This window comes from Phoca vitulina, unplaced genomic scaffold (assembly GCF_004348235.1).
Source record: "Phoca vitulina isolate PV1807 unplaced genomic scaffold, GSC_HSeal_1.0 scaffold31, whole genome shotgun sequence".
NCBI lineage: Eukaryota > Metazoa > Chordata > Mammalia > Carnivora > Phocidae > Phoca > Phoca vitulina.
Window position 1 is genome coordinate 8,417,285 of NW_022589734.1, and position 7,603 is coordinate 8,424,887.

The following is a 7,603-nucleotide window of genomic DNA, read 5'->3' on the forward strand; positions in this document are numbered from 1 at the left end:
AATGTATTATATATAGAATGGAGAAGGGACCACAAAGGCCTGGCACCCATGAGAGTTATAACGTGTCCCTGCTGGATGAACCTGTTGTAAGGCAAAGCCCTTGCCTGGGCCTTGGACTGGGTTCCACTACGAGCTATGTGACCTGTGACGTGTGTTCCTTCAGTCCAACTTCCAGGTCTGCTAAGAGCGTTCTATTCATTGTCTATCAAGGGCCTACTCAGTTTTGTGTGGTTATCTGATTTCCACAGCTGAATGGGGCTACTTGGCAGGGACCGGCTGACTTGTGTCAGGGGCCTGGGGAGGGAGGTCTTGCCGACACATTATCATCCTGTTCTCCTCGTTCTTGAAAATATTTTTTAAAAATCTTAAAAAGCACTTTGTAAGAACTTTGCTTACAGTTTTTTCTCTTGCTGCAGGATGTCTTAAGGGTAGAATCTGGTTAGGCCTTTACTAGGAGGAAGTAGGCAAGAAAGAGAGGAAGGCATCGGAAGCGGACTTCCAAGGTGTGGGATGCACAATGGGGTGCTTGTGGGGGTTCCTGAGGAAGTCCACTTGGGAAGGTAGAAATAGAGGTGCACCATAGTTTAGTTTTACAAAGTCTGAGGCTCTCTTTCACACAAAGCAAACCAGAACACAAAAATACCTTCTGGAAGGATAGCACCAGCTAATGCTCTACCATCCTGATAAGCAGTCATTGCTTGGGCTCTTGAGATTCACCCCTTGCCTTATGCGAGTGTTCTATTTGGAGATATCCAGGGACTGAGGCTACTTGGATTCACTGGCCTAGTGAGGGCATTGGACCTGTCTTGCCAGAGCACCTCCCAGTGTTTTGGAAACAGGTGAGTTGGGTTGGCCAAAACCGACATGACTAATGGCAAAGGTTACCAGGGTTTGGGTCAACTTTCTATGACGATAAAGAGAAGAATCATTGTCTGTCCTTGCTAGGAAACTGGTGTGTGCCAAGTTCTTCCTCAATATGCGTTGCTAGGGGGTATTCCTAACAATAATTAATAATTAAGGCAATAATTCATTTTTGGATCTCCTGGAGATTTTGTTTTTTCTTTTACTCAACCATTCGCTTGCATGACAAGAATAAAATTGAAATCTGACTAAGCCACTCACTACTTACTCATTACTACACCTTAATGGCTTCCTTCCTTCTCTCCCTGCTGTTCTGGGGAGAAAGACTAAGATGTTCATTTAGTGCCTACTAGCCCCTTCACGGTCTCTGTGTTGCCCAGCTCACTAGCCTCCTCCCTGAGCCCCCATGTCCCTCTGGGGCTCTGTTGTGCCCTCGGGCGACCCAGACCAGCTTCTAGTTCTTCAGCTGGAGGGGCTTTGCACCAGGAAGCAGCATTCCACTTGGATTGCTCTTCACTCACTCTTTATTCCCAGTGGACTCTGTCTCACCCTTTCATCTCTGCTCAGCTACTACTTACTTCAAGATGCCTTTTTAAAAAATTAATTAATTTATAAATTAATTTAAATTAATTAATTTATATATATATATATAGAGAGAGAGCATGAGTGGGGGGAGGGGCCGAGGGAGAGGGAATCTTAAGCTGACTCTGCACTGAGCGTGGAGCCCGACACCGGATTTGATCTCATGACCCTGAGATCATGACCTGAGCTGAAATCAAGAGTTAGACGACCCTGAAATCATGACCTGAGCCAAAAATCAAGAGTCAGACACTCAACCGACTGCACCACCCAGGTGTCCCATTACTCTGAGATGCCTTTCTTGACCTCTATGATGAGATTCAACCCTCTCAACATTATGCTCTACCAAGTGCGATGTTCTCCTGAGGAGTCCTTATCAGGATTGATTTGCCAAACTCATTTGGTGATTCACATTAGTCTTTCCTACTAGATTCCCCATCTCAAGGGCTGATGCCACTCACCTTTGTATCTCGATGCCTGGAGTACAACAGGTAGTTAATGAATCTATACTGAATAAATGACAAAGATGAATGCAAAAGAGATCAGGGCAAAACAAACCCTTGCTGAGAGATTTCAAAACAAAACATTACAAAAATATACAAATTATTTCTTTAAAGGAGAATAGCCTTGTCACTACAATACCTACATTATTCATATAACACACAGGTTGGTTTTTTTTTTTAGAATCCCATAAGTAAACCTCACATACAAAATGATAGATGGCTATTATGTATTTTTTCCTTCTCTGTATTTTTCTTAATGGAAGCAAATGGAACTTTCCAAATATCACTGTATGATTGGAAAAAGTGAAGCAGTCTGTAGTGCCATGTTGGGGGGAGGAGGGGAAAGAAGGGGAAAAGGTCCTGAAAAGGGCTTATGTTTTCTAATCAAAGTCAGATGTAGAGCTGATTTTATGTTGCTTGAGTAACAAGCTTCATTTTCTCCATTAGTGGTCTGGTCCAGCATAGGATGTTCAGAGGAAGTCCCCTGAAGATAAGTGTGTTCTTTTCATGCTGTAGATTTTATACCCTAGCGGTCTGCTCACTCTGGCTCTCAGCAGAACAGAAACAAACACTTTGGGCAGACCTCAGGCAACTTTGAATAAGAACCTGCTTGAGAAAGATTTCCCTTACAAGCTAAATGTTACATTTCCACTCAACAGAAAGGTACTGCTGTGTGGCCATAAAAAGCTGGCCCAAACCCCGTAACCTTTGCAGCTAGCCATGTTATTTTTGGTTCATGCCAACATGGATCACAGCTGTGACTCAACAGAGCCCCTGAAGCAAGAATTCAAAGAGTTTAAAGAACAGTAAACTCAAAAATGACTTTTTTTTTCTTAGGGTGTCATTATGCAACATTTCTAGTAGTTTACCTTTTCAAATTTACCAACTCCGTACAGATGAGCTCAGTTGTTGTTTGGCAAATGAAATCCTGAGTTGCGTCAGCACACTTGCCCAAATCCCACTGCAGGCTGGGGATGATGAAGCTTTCCTTTCTGGGGTGTTTGTTTTACGTAAGTAGTGACTTACTTTTCAGAGGTTAAAAAAGAAAAATCTGTGTTGATGTATTTCTGCCTCAAATAAACCAAAAATAGGATTAGGGTTTGATTTAAATGTTTGTAATTCCCTATTGGAAGAGGACAGAAAGCCCCTATCAATGGGTCCTGGTTTTGGTTTTTCCTCCATCTCTATGAATTCAAGGAAGCCACGAGCTCGGAGCTAATGGACTGGACAGTAGGCATGAACTTCAGTAGACGATGTATGAGTATATTTATCAACGTCCTTTAGAGTTTGGGCTTCATTTTGTTAATTACTCCTTAAACTTGAAGCATATCCCAGTTCTCCCCTTTGAGGGTGTGTAGGAAGGGGGACGCGGAAAAAAATGATGAAACTTGTCCCTTATTTACTAACTACAATTTTTAAGCTTTGTGGTTAGACTTAAGCATCCTAAGGACTAAAGGAAATACCAAGGTGGTGTTATTTTTTGTTGTTATTTGCTAGATTAGGTCATTAATCAAATGTTTCCTAGAGCTAAGGAAAAAGACAACACCTCTGATCACTTTTCTCTTTGGAAAAATAGATCCAGAATCTGTGTTGTATGGTTAGGCTCGTTGCTTAGGCTTGCCACTTAGAAAATGCTGTCGGGGCGCCTGGGTGGCTCAATCGGTTGAGCGTCTGCCTTCAGCTCAGGTCATGATCTCCAGGTCCTGGGATCGAGTCCCGCATCGGACTCCCTGGTCAGTGGGGAGTCTGCTTCTCCCTCTCCCTCTGCCCCTCCTCCCCGCTTGTGCTCTCACTCTCTCTCAAATAAATAAATAAAATCTTAAAAAAAAAAAGAAAATGTTGTCTGTAGCAAATGCTGCCACTGAGATCATATTCAGCTCTTCATTTGGGTAGTTAAATGTAAGTTTAAGATGTGGAAATACAATTTTGGAGCCTCCCTTCCAATAGCAGGGGGCGTTTGCTTAAAAGAAATTACATTTCTGTGCTACCCTTTGGATGTGGTAGGGAGCCACCTCTACAAGGCAAGTATATAAACCCCTCAGGCACTGTGTCCAGGGACCCTCTGGGTGCTGAACTGGGAAAACAGAAGACACTCTACTGAGTGAATGTCTCATCTTGGATTGGTCCAGGACCAGTTCAGTACATGGCAGCAGCTAGTCCTCCTTAAGGCAAACTGATGGAGCTTCTGTTTCCTTTGACCTGATTCTCTTGTTTCTAGCAAGTTCTTGCCTATACTTGAAAACTAGAAAAATTCAACTGGTTTGGGAAATAGGCCTTACTTCTAACAAAGATTAATGGATTTTTGAGCTAGGAGAGACTGCAGAAATCATGTAGGTTTACCATCTATTTTTATAGAATACAGAAAGTAGCTCAGAGAGGTTGAGAAACTTGCCTAAAGTGACACAGCTATTATGGCTACAGTGGCAAAATTGGGACTCGCAGCCTAGGCTCAGTGTGTCCTTGAGTCGCACCACCTGCTTTCAAGAACGAATTTGTCCAAGGAACTGACTGCTTCAAAGAATTTGGACTTACAAATCTTACAACAAAATAAACTATTTGTATCACAGATGTCATGAAAGAAAGCACTGATTATTGAGTAAACATTGAGACTGTTAATATCAGTGGAAGTTGTGGCTATTTAAAGAAAAAGTGTTGCCTGTATCCTTATGTGTATAATGATTTTTAAATTATTTTTTCAGTTGAATTCAGTTTGCTAAAGCAATTAACTTTGAAAGATGTTGGTAAACTAAAGTTTCATTTACTGACTTTCTATAAAGTGAATCCTGAAACATTATCGCTAGAAATGAAGATTCATTGGTTCCCGGCAGACATTAGGAGGTCGACAAAGATGTACTGAATGATCGGATAAGAACAACAGTGTTGTGGTCATAAGCATTTGACTGTAGACACATGAATAAAGTGTATAGAACACAGTGTTAAACAAAACAAGCCAGGCACAAATCAGCATACTGCCTGATTCCGTTTATATGAAGTATAAAAATAGGCAAAATTACTTAGACAGGGTGTTCCTGGGTGGCTCGGTCGTTAAGCGTCTGCCTTCAGCTTGGGTCATGATCCCAGGGTCCGGGATCGAGCCCTACATCGGGCTCCCTGCTCCTCTGGAAGCCTGCTTCTCCCTCTCCCACTCCCCCTGCTTGTGTTCCCTCCCTTGCTGTCTCTCTCTTTGTCAAATAAATAAATAAATTTTTTAAAAAAATTACTTAGACTGTTAGAAGTCAGGATGGTGGTTATCCTCAGGAAGAGTAGTTGCTGGAAGGGGGTCCGAAGGGCTGGTCATGTTTTTTTGATCTGGGTGCTGGTTATATACATGTGATCAGTTTGTAAAAATTCATTGAATTTTGTGTTACAACATTAGCACCTTTCTGAATGTATGTTTTCTGAGTGTATATGCACTTTTCTGAATGTAGTGTATGTCTATAGGAATGTATATTCAACAAAAAGTTTAAAAATATGTGTAGTATCTCATCTTAGAAACACAGCCGCTTAATAAATGCTTAGCACTTGGGAGAAATCCCCATAGCATGAGTTAAAAAAACAAGCAGAAGTTGGGATGAGGGTTTTACTTTCCATAATGTTGTAAAATTTGCAACTCTTACACTGTCACAGAATAAATAGAAACTTGACTTTGCTTTCAAAATGTAGGCAGCTGCCCCCATGTACTTTTGACAGTTTTATCACATATGGGGCAGTTACAAAGCATGTTTTAGACCTCAGGATGATGTCTAAGCTTGCAGATACTTGCGACACTTGCAGATATTGGTAGGGCTTATATATCCATGATCTTGTAAAACTGAAGACATTTGCAGCAAACGTAAAGCACTGTGCTGGTCTACTGAATTATTTTGTAAGCTTTATAAGAAAGCACTTTTAACATAATTGACTAAATACAGAGTGTTGAAGGTTGATCTTTCTAAATTAGTAAATCAGTTTTTGAAAAGTCCCAGTTAAATAAATACCACGTTAAGAAAGGATATGTTAGACATATTAATGTGTATCGAACAGAATTTTTAAAAGAAACAGTTGATGCCCCTCAAAGTTGACATGAGAGTAGAAATCACAGTTCTGACTTCCAAATGCCCCCCTTGGTTGCAGCAAGAATGTCCTGTGAGGCATTGAAGGGAAAGGAAGCAGGGATCATGGGTAAAGGACGTGCATGACTATCTCATGGGAAACTTTCTTGGGGCTGTCAGTGGCTGAACTTAAAAAAATCACTTGTGTAGGGTTTTTACCCACTCTTTTCCAAGAAAGGCTGATGTGTATCTATGTAGCCATCTTTTAGAATTGAAGAAGTATACAGTCAAGACTCCTGCAAGAACACAGCCCTTCCAGGGCGCCTGGGTGGCTCAGGTGGTTAAGTGTCTGCCTTTGGCTCAGGTCATGATCCCGGGGTCCTGGGATGGAGCCCCGCATTGGACTCCCTGCTTGGCTCAGGTCATGATCCCAGGGTCCTGGGATCGAGCCCCGCATTGGGCTCCCTGCTTGGCGGGGAGCCTGCTTCTCCCTCACCCTCCTACTGTTCCCCCAGCTTGTGCTCTCTTGCTCTCTCTGTCAAATAAATAAATAAAATCTTAAAAAAAAAAAAAAGAACACAGCCCTTCCTTTTTCGCCAATACACTGTGCTCTGAGCTAGAAAGCCTTTCAGTTTGGCCATAACAGAAGAATCCTTTTGTTTAAGCTGTTTATTCCTTCAAACTTTTAATGGCCCAGTTCCTTTCATTTATCAACATATGTTACATTGTAGGTGACTTCCCATTCCAATGCGTTGGTCTCAATAAGTTAATCCAATTGATGAATCAAAAAAATACAGCTTTTTTTTTTTTTTTTAATAGAGACTTTCCATGATTTCTCCTCAACAGCAGGTACAGGGTGTATTTCTGGTGAATCGAAAAATAGGTGTGAACTAGAGTCAGGGGACAGGGTCTATTTTTTTCCCAATACTTAAGCAACTAATTGGTCTATTTCTTTGGAAGGAAAATGAGTAAGGAAATAAGCCTTCTCAACAAAATTAAATCCAGCAGCAGCATCGTATTAATAACTATGTGTATTTAGCACTTTGCAGTTTACAAAGCACTTTTCCTATTTTTTTTTCTTTATTCAATCCTCGCGATAACTCTATTGATACTAGTTCGGTATGATTGTTACCCCTATTTTACAAATGAGAAAACTGTGACTCAGAGGTCAGAGCCAGAGCTGTCTCCCTGTGTCCCCAGCTGGGTTACATCCTTTCCACGACACCATACCATCTTGTGACCAGAGAGGGGAGGAATTGTTTCCTAATTTTTTTTTTTTTTTTTTTGCAAATGATATGATATAATGAGGATACAGCGAATGTAATTTTCAAATTGTACAAAGTTATTTCAACATAGTAATTTATTTTATTCAACAGATATTCATTGAGCACCTCCTGGGAGCCACACAATGGCTTCCAGGAGGAAAATAAACAGGCCCTGATCTCCCGGAGGTGATAGGGTGGTGGGCAAGACACCATTAAGCAATGGTGCACAAATAGATAAATAGCTAAAACTATGATAAATATTACAAAGAAAATCTATGAGAGATCATTACAGGGAGCTAAATATAGACTGGGAAGGCCTCTTTGAGAAAGTGACATTTAAGCATTGAAGTAGCACTCACCCAGG